Source organism: Balaenoptera musculus, chromosome 13 (assembly GCF_009873245.2).
Source record: "Balaenoptera musculus isolate JJ_BM4_2016_0621 chromosome 13, mBalMus1.pri.v3, whole genome shotgun sequence".
In the NCBI taxonomy this organism is placed as follows: Eukaryota; Metazoa; Chordata; class Mammalia; order Artiodactyla; family Balaenopteridae; genus Balaenoptera; species Balaenoptera musculus.
Genome location: NC_045797.1, coordinates 4,118,291 through 4,131,970, shown reverse-complemented (window position 1 = coordinate 4,131,970; position 13,680 = coordinate 4,118,291). Strand labels below are relative to the sequence as shown.

Below are 13,680 nucleotides of genomic sequence, written 5' to 3'. Positions count from 1 at the left end.
AGCATGGCTGAGACTGAGGACGATTTGTTGTGTTGTCTTCAGCAGCATCGTTGAGGGCTACATACTGCAATCACTATGTTTTGGAAATAATAATTATTTCTTCTTTCCCCCACAAATATAATTTTTCATTCTTGTTGGCAGTGGGCAGACAGGGTAGCTCAAGACATAATCAGACCTAGAACTCAGAAAAACATCCATATAAATTTTGTTTATTTACATTTTTCACCTCAACAAAGTTTTAAGTGTTCTCCCTTTTGGAAGAAAGTTATTATTTTTTGCTTAATGTTTTAACACTTGGTTATACTTTTCATACCACTTGTAGCTATCTGACAATTACACATTTTTTGGTTCAATATTATAGAGCTTTAATCTTAAAGCTAACTAAAAAAAGAAAGGAAGTATATAAAAAAGAAAGGAACTATATAATTTCCCAAATTATAAAGAGTTGGCTTGAATTTTCTTAATGGAAAGGATTTCATCTCCATTAATGAAAATACGTTGAGAATTTAATTTATTCAGTTTTACAGAATTTGAATTTGACACTGAGCTTCTAGATATGTGTATATACACGTGTGCACGTACACACATTTACTTCAGGAAGGAGAAAAGCAGACCTTGACCTCTAGGAGCTGGCCTGGTGGTACTCACAGCCAGGACCTGGTGTTCTCCTGTTGAACAGAAACAATTTTACAGAACAGCTGCATCAGACAAGATCACTCTGTGATGGACAAGACAAAAACAAGAACGCTGCACAATCGTGGCTGAAGATCAACAAAGTCATAAGCACCGCTCTCTAAACCACAAAAATGGCCAAACACCCCTCTATTCTGGCTCCTATGAATGACCACTGCTTCTTGCACAATTAAATGCAGCTTATTTCAGCTGTACTTTTGTCTACCCTCCTTCTAAGGTAATACCTACTGAGGGTGTTAGAGAGGATGCTTCCTGTCAGGTCCTGTGCACCCTCCCTCTGCCATGAGCAACGCATCCAACTTTCATCCAAATACAAGTGTGCTCCTGGTGGTCTTGGGCTGGAGAGACTCACAATATATAAACAGTAATACATCGTGTTACTTAGAAGCACAAGCTGACCATCACATAATACATATCACTTTAGAGTTAAACATTTATACTCGAAAGTATTACTTTACATATGCTTCTTCAATCGTTTTTATAATACCTTTATGAGCAAGTGTTGGTATAATCATTTGGCATACAAAGGAACTGAGATGAAAGTAGTTAAGGGACTTAATTGTTCACATTCAAAAGTAACAAAGTCACACTTTGAATCCAGGTTTTCTGATTCCCCACTCTAAGCTCCATCTTTTTTTCTTTTGTATTTAAATTTTTATTGTAATATAATTTACATATACCATTGTGTAAGTTTAAGATGCACAACCTGTTAATTTGATACATTTGTATGTTGCGACAGAATTACTACCTCAGCTTTAGCTTACACTGTTGTCAGGTCACATAGGAATCATTTCCTTTTTTCTGCACGTGGTGGGAATGTGTGGTGGGAACATTTAAGATCTAGCCTTGGCGACTTTACAGTACATGGTACAGTACTGTTGACTGTAATCGCTGTGCTGTGCATTAGATCTCCAGGACATATTCATCATCTAGTTGCAAGTTTATACCCTTTAACAACAATTTCCCGATTCCCCCCCCCCACCACCCCAGCCCCTGGTAACCGCTCTACTCTCTATTTCTATGAGTTCAGCTTTTTAAGATTCCACATAGAAATGATATCATACAGTAAGTATTTGCCTTTCTGTCTGACTTATCTCACTAAGTATAAAGCTCTCAAGGTCCATTCGGGATGTTGCAAATGGCAGTATTTCCTCCAATAATATTCCATTGTGTGTGTGTGTGTGTGTGTGTGTGTGTGTATGTGTGTGTGTGTATGTCTCCCATCTGCTTTCATCCCCTGACAGACACTTAGGTTACTTCCATATCTTGGCTATTGTAAATACTGCTGCAATGAACATGGGAGTGCAGATACCTTGTCCATATCCTGTTTTCATTTCTCTTGGATATATGCCCAAACGTAGGATTGATGGATTATGTGTTAGTGTTATTTTTAATTTTTTGAGGACTCTCCATCCTGTTGGTCATAGTGGCTGAACCCACTGTAGGGAAGCAAAATGTGACCCCAAATAGTCTCTCTTAAGCATGTAGAGTAATTTAGGCTGATTTTTAAGGCCCTGAAGACTTAGAAAGAACCTTTCCTCTTCCCTCTAACTGCCTAAAAGAATGTAGATAGAGGACCTGTTCAAATAGGAAGGTACTTGTACTAGTAAGTTTCTGTGTCTCAGAAACAAGCCTGGTGCAATTCAGAGACAGAATAGTTGTTCTTGTGGCGGAACTTGAAAGAGGTAGAAAGGGCTCCAGGCATAAAAAGAGTACCAGGCTGGGAGGCTACCAAGATAGGAGGTTTGTAACAAGGGCAGGATAATGACTTGTACAAAATCTTCTAACACTTGGCTTTTCAGACATGAAAAGAATAATGAAGAATATACAAGAAAGAATCTGGATCAGTGCTAGAAATTAGGATATAAGTGTAATGCAAATGTAAGAAACATTGAAAATGTTAGTTAGATACAAAACTACAAAACTGAGGGGATGCAATTGAAAGACATAGGGGGAAATTATCATTTATCTGCCGGTTAAAGCATCAAGCCCCAATGAGAAGTACAGAAGGGATACTCAGGACCCCAGGCACATAGCCCAGTTTGGACGGGCCTGGATGGATGGAAAAGAGAGCATATGTGAGGATCCACAAGGAAATCACCACACTCAATATTGGTGATGCCTCTGATACTGTAATCAGAATGTTAAGGCTAGTATCGTTTAAACTATATTAGGTAAAAATATACTTACAATATGGTGACAACTATTTAAATGTACCCACAAATTAGGCACAGCAAAATAAAGACAAAGTAAATAAACACGTAATGAGTTGCTACATTCGGCTGATGGTAATATAGGAAAATATGCAATAAGAATGATATAAATGAAGTGAGCACAAAAATCCTATAAATAATTCCATTCCAAGTCTTTCCCCTATAAAATGTAACCTCTACCCTTGCCTGGCAGAGGCAGCCTGAGCCCCAGCAAGTAGGCTGAATTCAAGAGCAGCAGCTAGGTTCCCCTGGAGTTTTCTGGGCTGACCCCAAGCCTCACCTCACCTGTCTCACCTCACCCGCAGCCCCACTTGCATCTTTCCTTCCTCACCTCTTTGCTTTGCTTGGTCCTTCATGGGCTTTATAGGCATCTCCGTCAAGGCATCTTTTCTCCCACTCCACCTCTGTCTTCCTGCTCATCTTTTGTGGAGCTGAGGCAACTGTACCCTTACTTTGGAAACCTGCCCTGAGAAGGACTCCCACTGGCTATCTAAGGGTTCCTCCTCCTTGTTCCTTCCTTCCTTGTTTGGATAGCAAACAGTTGACAAAGGAAAAAGCCACGCTGCTTTAGAAAAGGAATGAGACACCTATGTGTCTCAAATATTGAGTAATTAACTACACTGGATTTCTAAAATATGTGCAATTCCCACTGACCTATAGGTACCACTGAAATATATTATAAATTGTTTCATGGCACTGTTTTAAGAAATCCTTACTTTAAAAAAAATATTTATTTTATTTATTTAATTTGGCTGCGACAGGTCTTCGTTGCGGCATGCGGGATCTTTAGTTGTGGCAGGCGGGCTCCTTAGTTGCGGCATGGGAACTCTTAGTTGCGACATGCGGGATCTAGTTCCCAGACCAGGGATCGAACCCGGGTCCTCTGCATTGGGAGCACGGAGTCTTACCCACTGGACAGCCAGGGAAGTCCCCAAGAAATCCTTAAGTTTATAATAACATTTTCACAATTGAGGTAATGACATGGCAGTATTATTATTGTTCAATTTTTTAAAATGAATATATGCTTTTGAGTGTGAGATAGAACGTCCAGAAAATCACTATATGAAAGAAATATAAAGGTTTTTTAAAACTATTAGTTTCTCTCATGATAAGGCATGTGAGTAAATTAACATATAATAATTATTTATAAACATGTGATTTCTAATTTAAATATTATTGGGTTTAAAAATTTGAAATCATTTAGCAGCAGTCCCATTCAATATTTATTTTACTGTATTTTAGCATTCATAGTGTCAGATTTTAAAAGTATTCATTACCATCACCATTTCAATAATGTTACTGTTGTTCAGGATATATACAAATAGTGTTAAGATGCTTTATTTGGTATCAACACTTGTACTTTATTCTCAAATAGAATTGGATGATGACATAAATTAAAAGAAGTTAAATCATACTTCCTGGTAGAATCCTATCGTATGTAACAGGAATTTCGAATAAATAGAAGAATTACCTGGACCTAGGCTTTTCAGAATGTACAAACCTGCTATATCTGTGATGCTTTCAGCCACTCCAAAGAGTTGGTACAAAGAGCAACTATGGTGAATATTATTTTAGTAATTCATTCACTTCTCATTTTAATAATAAGCATTTAAGGAATGCTTGTCCAGTGCAAGGTACTTTGCAGGGTATTGTCAGCAGATCAAGAAATGTTTCAGTCCTATCCTGAAAGATGATGTGATTCACAGAAAGTATTATAGATCACAGACGTGCTCATATTAAGCATTCATGGTTTAGTCCTGGAAGGTCTGTGGGCTGTGGAAACTTTTACTTTTTCCATAAAAAGATGAACTCGAGTCTCCTGATGAAAAGGTAACGAGCTAGAAGACGAACACTTAGCAGAAGCCGGATCCTAGCAGCCCATAATTTGCTCTTACGTTCCTTGAAATCACACTCACTTTCACTAAAGTCACCGATGTTACTATTAAATAAACTTTATGAGTTAAGTGACAGAAACTGTGGCATTCTCAACATGGGTACTTGGTCATTGTGATGGTCATTCCTTAGGAATGTCAAGGGCTTTCAAAAGTTCCAAGGTGATTGCTACATGCTCAGGCTTCTTCAGACCAGGAGACTGAGTGTCAGCTGCAGAGTGAGGGAAACTGACCCATTTACAGGTCATCTGCAGTCTCGAAAACCATCTGGAGCACCTGTGGTCATTATCCGTCCTGTGAATGTTCTGGAAGTTTAGTAAGTTTTGTCGTGGTTGTGAAGAGACTTTTATGGTTCAGGGTCTACACTGAAAATGGTGGAGTTGTTCAAACCTCCTTCAGCCACCTGGTAATGGATCCAGCCTCCCTAACCACCGACCCTCACAAGACTCTAGGCTTGTTTATGTTTCTGGAGCTGCTACCTGAGGGCATCTATGTCCTGGGGACTTAGGTCTGGATTTTGTGGAATGAACAGCGGCTCAGAAGAGAGTCACATGAGTTAATATGGTCCACAGTCAGTCTGTTCACTTACTGAAGAATATGACAGAAATGTTGTGGGAATCCTATTTTCGTGAGGTTTGCGTTCTACTCCTCTTCATTCTAGAAAGGCTTTTTTGAGTTAGAGGTGAAAGTCTCAGAGAGCTTTTACCTCAGCAAATATTCTCAGCTACATTTCCAGGGGAAGAATATGAAAATAAATCCCAAACCACCTCTTATATTATTTTGAACATTTTAAAATGCAGTTTCATTGGGAATTAACATTTTTGGAAATCCGGTTTTGAGTACTGTCATCAAACTTTAACCCAAAGGATTTCAGAGAGCTGGGGCTGGAATAATCCATGCACATCCACAAGGATAAATCTTTAAAAATGATTTGGCGCTTGATTGAATCTTTCTACTGTGAATTTATCTCGGGATGCATTTGGGTTTTATTTTGGAAAACAATCTTTACATAAATCTGAGCAGGTAATACAAAATGAAGAAAAGTACATTTCTGAAAGCAATAGGGAACCTGGAATTTCTCGGCCTCAGGAAAAAGAAGCCTTAGATTTGCACTGGAGAAATGATCTACTTTCAGAGTTAAGATGTTTATGAAAATTGATATGTGAATATCTGCAAATTTGAAGCTTTGCAGAATAAGACCACTTTATTTGTATACACTGTTACAAATCCCTATTTTCTTTCATGCTTTTGTTTGCTGTTGGAAGCTTGCCAGCCTCAAATAGAAGACTAGCTAAAATATTAGATTTCCAACATAGGAAAAATTGACAATCATAGTTTCTGGAAGTTCATTGTCTGCCTTTAGCCATAGACAATGAGGCACCCTGCTATAATCAAATATACACAAACATTAACAACAGGTCTTCACACTATTTTCAGAATTAATGATGCTGCACATTTTAAAAGTGAAGTTTATTTTGTGTGTAAAATAAAGACATCTTGGTAATAAGGACTTGCATGCTGATAGGGATTATGAAATCATTCCAGTACACATCTGTCCCTGCTCTGCTTTCACATGATATTTTTTTAAAAAATTAAAAAAAACCTGATTACTAAAAAGGTAAAATCTTGGAAAAAAATCATTAGGTTTTCTCTTGACAGGCATACTTTCAGAACTTTTCAGTGACCTAAATTTGAACAAGTCTGCATTCTAATGGCTTAGAATGTTCTCCATTAAATATAAGAAAATCCAGTTAATTAATTAGCCCTTGGTGTTAAATGAATTTTTTAAGCCTGAGAGATGAGGGGAATGTGGGATTTGTGATGACTTGACAGTGAACATGAATGATGTTGAGCCCAGAGTGTCTGTCTGTGAATATGAACTACTTTGCACCTGGGACTCTGGAGGCTGAAAACAGGCAAGTACAGCAGGCAGACCTGAAGGTAGGAGGTGGGTGTTGATTTATCATCAATGCCTATGTAAGTCTTGTTTTTTTTTTTTTTAATTTTTATTGGAGTAGAGTTCATTTACAATGTTTTGTTAGTTTCTGCTGTACAGCAAAGTGAATCAGTTATACATATACATATACCCACTCTTCTTTAGATTATTTTCCCATAGAGGTCATTACAGAGTACTGAGTAGAGTTCCCTGTGCTGTACAGTAGGTCCTCTTTAGTTATCTATTTTTTACATAGTAGTGTGTATTTTGCCTACATAAGTCTTGTTTTCTCTCATCTCCAGCAACTATGTATTATATTCCATTCTTTTATTGTTTCTCAAGATATGGTTTCAAAGTAACTGCACATAATTTAACATTAACATGGAATATTTTTATGTCAGTTTTCTTTAATCAAAACTGGATTAATTAGGGCAATTGACAGATAAAGTTGTACTTTTTGGTATGGTCCTCGGTCATGGTTAAATCTTTAATAAAACTACAGGAAGCATCAGAGGATGGAGTTGAGGCATGATTTATTTAAATTTCTTGTCCAGTTATCAGAGAGGCAACAAAATTTCCCTATTGGGGAAATACTTGATTTTGCATTCTAAGAGCTAATTGGCTGGAATGGGATAATGTATTTTAGTTCCAATTACTGTTCTAACCCTTTACATATAGAGATATTATGACTTTTATTGTATTCCTTTATAGTAAGATAGGTGAAAATTCAAAATCCACTCATTCAGCTAGCATATTAGATGCTTATTCAAGTTTTTGATGTTAATCTTTATTGTGCAAATTTTTCCTGCATTTATTTAAAAATGTGGAGTATTGAGTAAGATGTTTCAGGTCTGTCTAAATCAGGTGACTGTTCTACTTGCCAGAGCACCTAGAACTGAATTGACCCCAACCGTCGCATGCAGTGTCAGCCTCACATGGGCAGTTGTTAGCAAACCAAACTTGGGTCCGCTTGTCGGTGTGCAGTGAAACCAATCTACTGACACTGGGTAGTGGTGAAGGAAAGTGCAGCCTTTACTGTAAAGGTGCCGATACCAGGAGAACGGGTGGCTCATGCTCTAAAACCCTGAACTCTGTTTCAACAAGCATTTTTAAAAGCCAGGTGAGGGAGGGGGGTCACAGGGTATGTGATCAGCTCATGCACAATCTGATTGGTTGATGGTGGGGTAATAGGGCGGGGACACAGTGGTTAACCTTATCAATCCTTGGGCTCCAGGAGGCCTGGGGTCTTGGGGGGGCGGTCAGGTGCTCATGGTCATCAGGTAGTTAAAGTCTTCCATTTGGTGGGGGATTTCACATCAGTAAAAACAACTCAGGAAATGTGCATCAGATACTATTATCTGGGTACTTCAGAGAAGAGCTACAGCAGAGGATATGGGGGAAGGGCCTGCCCCAGGAAGGCCCCAAATGGCCCTGCTTGGTTACACAGTGATACCTCTCTGTTTTGTTTCCTGCTGCACCCCTGCAGGTACTGCAACAGTGCTTACCCTGTAGGAAACCAACAAGATTTTTTTTTTTTAATTATGTAGCATACGTGTTGGTTTCTAAGTTTGCCACAACTATGACCCCTGCAAGCATCACAGTTTTCTGAGATTAATTAGCAAATCAGCCTCCTTCAATGACAACACATGAAAGGAGATGGAAAAAGGCACTTCCTCCTATAAACTCCTTTTTAAAAACACTAAACCCTTCCATTCTTACAAGGGTCAATTAAAGATATTTAATATATTCTTATCCAGAAAGGAATTGTGTGGAACTCAACAGCCTATTAGCGACAATTGGACAAAAGCAACCTTCAGTGTTTTTTTTTTTTTTTGAAGTAGGTACAAATAATGTGTATCACAAAGGAGGTGAATTGTAAGTCAGGGAAATTGAAGTTAACAAGGCATTTAAAGAAGCCAAGTTACTGCAAAGAGCTCTTAAGCTAATTATCCTCAGTAATGGAGCTGCTTTTTGGCTCATAAAAGATAGCACCTCCTTCAAACAGGTATAGCTGGGGTAGCATATTCTAATCAGCTCTTAGTTCTCCATGTGGCCACTTAGGAGAGATTTTAGAGATGGCATGGAAACCTAGATGTCTTTAAAGTGATACCCCATTTTGGAGAGATTGCTTGAAACATCACTGAAGGCACCTAAGCTTAAAGACTAATCCCTGGTTAAAATAGACATGTCCATGGGAAAGATGACATTTTAAGCTGCTCCCTGTCATTTCTATTTGATTGAAGGAAATGGCTAAAATCAGGTTCTAAGAAAAGGGAGGAGGGCAGAGACTACAGAGTCCTTAGATACTAAAGGGAGAAAAGTTCATTATTCTAAGGACCCTGTTCTCCTGTGGTCGGCGTAGCATTGCACTCATTCTGGGGCCATACAATCTAGATTTCTTTTTTCTCATCTCTTTCCATGACTACCTATTTGGATAGTATTGAAGTTCCTTGGTTACCTCTCCTTATCCATATCTTAACATGGCACTCCTAGACAGGAAAATGTTAGGGAAAAGGTGAAATTCTTGTCAACTTCATTTCTTCACACTAGGTGACTATTTAAAAGCCCTTTGACCTTCTTCCTTTCCCCCCATCTCTTCCCCTCTCTGTCTTTCAGTCTGGCAACTTCACTGTTCTATAGATACCCCTTCCCTGAAAGATGTCATTCCAGAATTCACCTCTCCCACTCAAGTGCTCTGTCTTGACCTCATTAGTCCTGTATTTAATGATGAAAGGGAGTGGTCCAAGGGACTGTGCATCACCTGACTTTATTCATCTTGCCTAAGGGATCACTTTCAGGTAACAGCTACTAATACTGCACCACCTATTTCTTTTTAAATGTCCAACCCCAGCAGTTCTAATTCTAATTACTCACACACAACGTTTTAGGGGAAGACCGTGTTCCTGGGTCTAAGACTAGAGTCTGCAGTGGCATCAGGTAATACCTCCTCTTCAATGAAATCCCAACTCAAGGGCTTATTACATTGTGGAGTGGTCAGGCATTGAGTGACTGTAGTTTCAGTACAGGAGTGTTCTTAAGCATGTTGATTTTCATCTTGGCAGAAGTGTGCTCTTTTCTTTGGGGCACAAGCTTTTCTTTCAAAAATGTATGTGGAGTCCTCCCGCACAACCCACCCCACTCCCCCAAAAAACTCATCTTCCACGTACTTGCCAATATTTAATAGAAGCATCCATGGCTTTTCCCCCCAATATTCTTCTATTTCTTCAGCTTGAGTCAAAAATCAGAAATAAATATGTGATGACAGAAAACTGTCGGTTTGGGTAGATTTAGACTTCTTTGAGAATAATAACAATAAAGATTCTGGAAAATATTTGTAATTAACCATGCTTCTGATTATGATATGCATCTTAAAAGTATATATTGGTGGCTTTTTTGAGAGTCAGAAAGCCTTAAAGACATGTACTTTGATTGTAAGAAATGTACAGGTTTTTTTTGTTTGTTTTTGTTTTTTTTTAAATTAATTTATTTATTTATGGCTGTGTTGGGTCTTCATTTCTGTGCGAGGGCTTTCTCTAGCTGCGGCAAGCAGGGGCCACTCTTCATCGCGGTGCGCGGGCCTCTCACTATCGCGGCCTCTCTTGTTGCGGAGCACAGGCTCCAGACGCGCAGGCTCAGTAGTTGTGGCTCACGGGCCCAGTTGCTCCGCGGCATGTGGGATCTTCCCAGACCAGGGCTCGAACCCGTGTCCCCTGCATTGGCAGGCAGATTCTCAACCACTGTACCATCAGGGAAGCCCCAAATGTACAGTTAATGTGTAAATAACTAAAGTAGGTAGCAGAAATGATATTTCATAAATGAAGCTCTAGGAAATAATGACATAAGAGTTTAGGGGGAAAAGAAAGCAAAAAGAAAATTTTTTTTCTTGTTAAGAGCTTCATATAAGTAGTGGGGAGAAGGTTCCTTTTTGGGCTTTGAAGTGTACATAATTAGGACAGGCAGATACGGAGGACAAGCACTTCCAGGTGGAGGTGAAGCAGAAAAGAGAGCGAAGGTGAGGGAAGGGAGCCATCGCACATGCTCCATTTTGATGGGAGTAGGAAGAGAGATCCAGTTATGAAGATGAATGAATCCGCAACTTAGGACTACAGTGATGATACCCCAGTGGATGAGTGTGTATTTGATGGCATGGACAATAGGGGGGCCCAGGATCAGGAGAAAACGATGCTAGGAATTGTGCATTAGGACATTTAACTGGAGAAAGATGTGGCATTTACTCTGACAAGTATCTGACAAAGAATTAGGAAGGGGAAGAATTGAAGGTGGGTAGCCCAGTTAGGACATCATTTTGATAGCCTCAATGAGACCATGGAATATGCAGAATGTTGAATGCTCATCCTAGGAATATTTCCAAGATAGAATGGATGGTAAGCAGAAAGTGATTTTATATTTGGTGGAAGCAGGTTGAAGATGGGAGTCACAAATAAGGCTGGGGCTAGTAAAAGGGAGTATGGGGTGTGGTCCACCAAAGACAGAGTCTTGATGAATACTGTATTGAGAAGCAGGTGGAGAGAAATGAATGAAGGAATGTTTCTCTTCCAGATAACATAGTGCAAAACTACGTACCAGTCACGAAATTGTATGAACCCTTAGTACTTAGTATCTTTTTAAATTTCTTTTTATTTGTGCTCAATTCTATATGTTTAAATACTTAGTATCTTTATTCCAATCAAACCTGCAAAAACATCCTAATAGTGTTTCAGCATCCCCATTCTATATATGACCAATAATCAGTGGAGATGACACCAGCAAACTCAATAATTAGGACCTGGAAACTGAGAAATAGAACACATCTTAACCATCAGTCAATATGATCTGGGTGGTAACTAAAGATAATCATGCAAATATAAATATGGTTGTCTATAAACAGTGGTATCTGCCCATGTTTACAGTGTCACAATGCCAGGTAAATATTGTCCTCTGGGGGACTTCCCTGGTGGTCCAGTGGGTAAGACTCCATGCTCCCAATGCAGGGGGCCCAGGTTCGATCCCTGGTCGGGGAAGCAGATCCCACATGCATGCCACAACTAAGAAGTCCGAATGCCGCAACCAAAGATCCCGTGTGCTGCAACTAAAGATCCCGCGTGCCGCAACTAAGACCCGGTGCAGCCTAAATAAATAAATAAATATTTTAAAAAATATTGTCCTCTGGTATTAAAAACACAAAATATTTTCATAATATTAATTCAGTTACTAGGCATGTAGATTTCACCTTGGACTCTTAATAAACTGCATGTTCAGAACTGGTGAAATATATCTGGAAATTTCAGAGCAGAGCTCAAACCAGTGTGAATTTCCATCTAACCCAATGTTATATATTTCAAAGACACTCATTTTAGAGCAGCCTAATACTTAGCTCTATTGAACGTTGACACTTCTCTCCTCCTTCCACCAACAAAATCTTTTCTTCTCAACTTTCCTTGCAACGTGTCTGGGTTCCTGTATCAACATTTTCACTTTAAATGATAACACCAAGATTACAAAACTAAGATGGGACTTAAATCTGTAATCGTCAACTCAACACTAACCATATCATGAGGGTTTTTTTTTTTCCACAGAGATTTTTAAAACTGATGTCATTATACTGAGAATAGAAAATATCTACCTGAATGACTGAAAATTACAGTGGGAACAGAAGTAGGTAGAGCTAGCAGTGCAGATGTCCTTAGCTGAAAATTTCAGGTTCTATTTCTAGATGGCTTTCTTCTTTATGCTAATTCTTTATAACAGGGCGAAATGTCATTTTCTTTGATTGTGGATGGAGGGAATGACAAGGGAGGAACCTCTTGAGATGACAGCCTGACAGCCTTTAAATCAAGGAGGATCTCTTTCCTAGCAAGCCTGAAGATTAAACAGACTAATGAATCAATGTTTTAGACCATCCACTCCTGGGAGAACACATCAGGGTCCCATCAACAATGGTCAAGTCGGGGAACATTCTTTCCTGTCAACTGGCAAGTCTCCTGTTATGTTGAAAGTCTTGTTCTTCTCTGGGAAATTACTCTATTTAATGGAGACAGATGTCACTCCACATAATTTGATAGTTCTTCACCAGGATCCAAGAGGTAAGATCTCTTCAACCAATATAGAATTTTAAAATTGTGGTTGTGTGTATTTCTAAAATCAGTTTCTTTCCTCTAACAGTCAATTTTATTTTTAATAGAGAATTTTTTATTCTACTCTTCTGAATTTTCCCATAAAAAGCAATATCCAAGGTGCCAACTGCCTTCAGAGTTCTCTAGAAATGACTTGATCTGTCACCATTCAGTGGGTATGAATGTAAATTTTAAGAGACTTAAATCTTAAAGCTTTCAAGAATGTTCTGAGTCATACTCCTTCTCACCTCCCTTTATATCTCTGGATTAATCACAATTTCTGATGCATTTCTTTTGAAGTTGTTAATTTTATTTGAGACAATGGCATCTCCTCAGTACATAAGGAAGCATAAATGCAGACTTCTTTCCCCTCCTCCTCCATAGGACGGTATTATTCTGAAAAACAGAGTATGTGAAAATATCACTGAAGTTACAAAGCAGATATTAAATTTTTATTCTAAAATGAATCCCAATGATGCATATCTTAATGAATAGGAGATGTGAATTTCTTTTAATTAAACAATTCATTGTTTCAATTAAACTTCATTTTGTTTCATTGCCATCCTTTAAGTGTGGGCAACTTTTTTCTCCCACATTCTGCTATTTCCTGTTGCTTCTCTGCTGACATTTTGCAAGTGAAAAGAATAGCAAACTATGAGTGCACATCGCTTAGTTTTAATACAATATTAATATCTGATCCTTGACACATTAAATGACAAGACTTGCCATTTTTGACTTTCTACTACTTAACATTGCAGAGCTGTTCCTAATAGCTCTAATACATATTATTCCCTGAAACATTTGTGAGCAGGAAGCATGACGGAATAAGAATT

At 38.6% G+C, this 13,680-nt stretch overlaps 1 protein-coding gene across 4 annotated transcripts in view; it reads left to right on the top strand.

The window, feature by feature from the left end:
• Window positions 1–13,388, top strand: part of TMEM182 (transmembrane protein 182) — a 373,493-nt gene extending 360,105 nt beyond the window's left edge. For all 4 annotated transcript variants that reach the window (XR_005022394.1, XR_005022393.1, XR_005022392.1 and 1 more), the window contains one exon: window positions 12,483–13,388. The gene's annotated coding sequence lies outside the window, so the exon portion shown is untranslated. The remainder of the gene's footprint in view (window positions 1–12,482) is intronic.
• The last annotated feature ends 292 nt before the right edge of the window (window positions 13,389–13,680 follow it).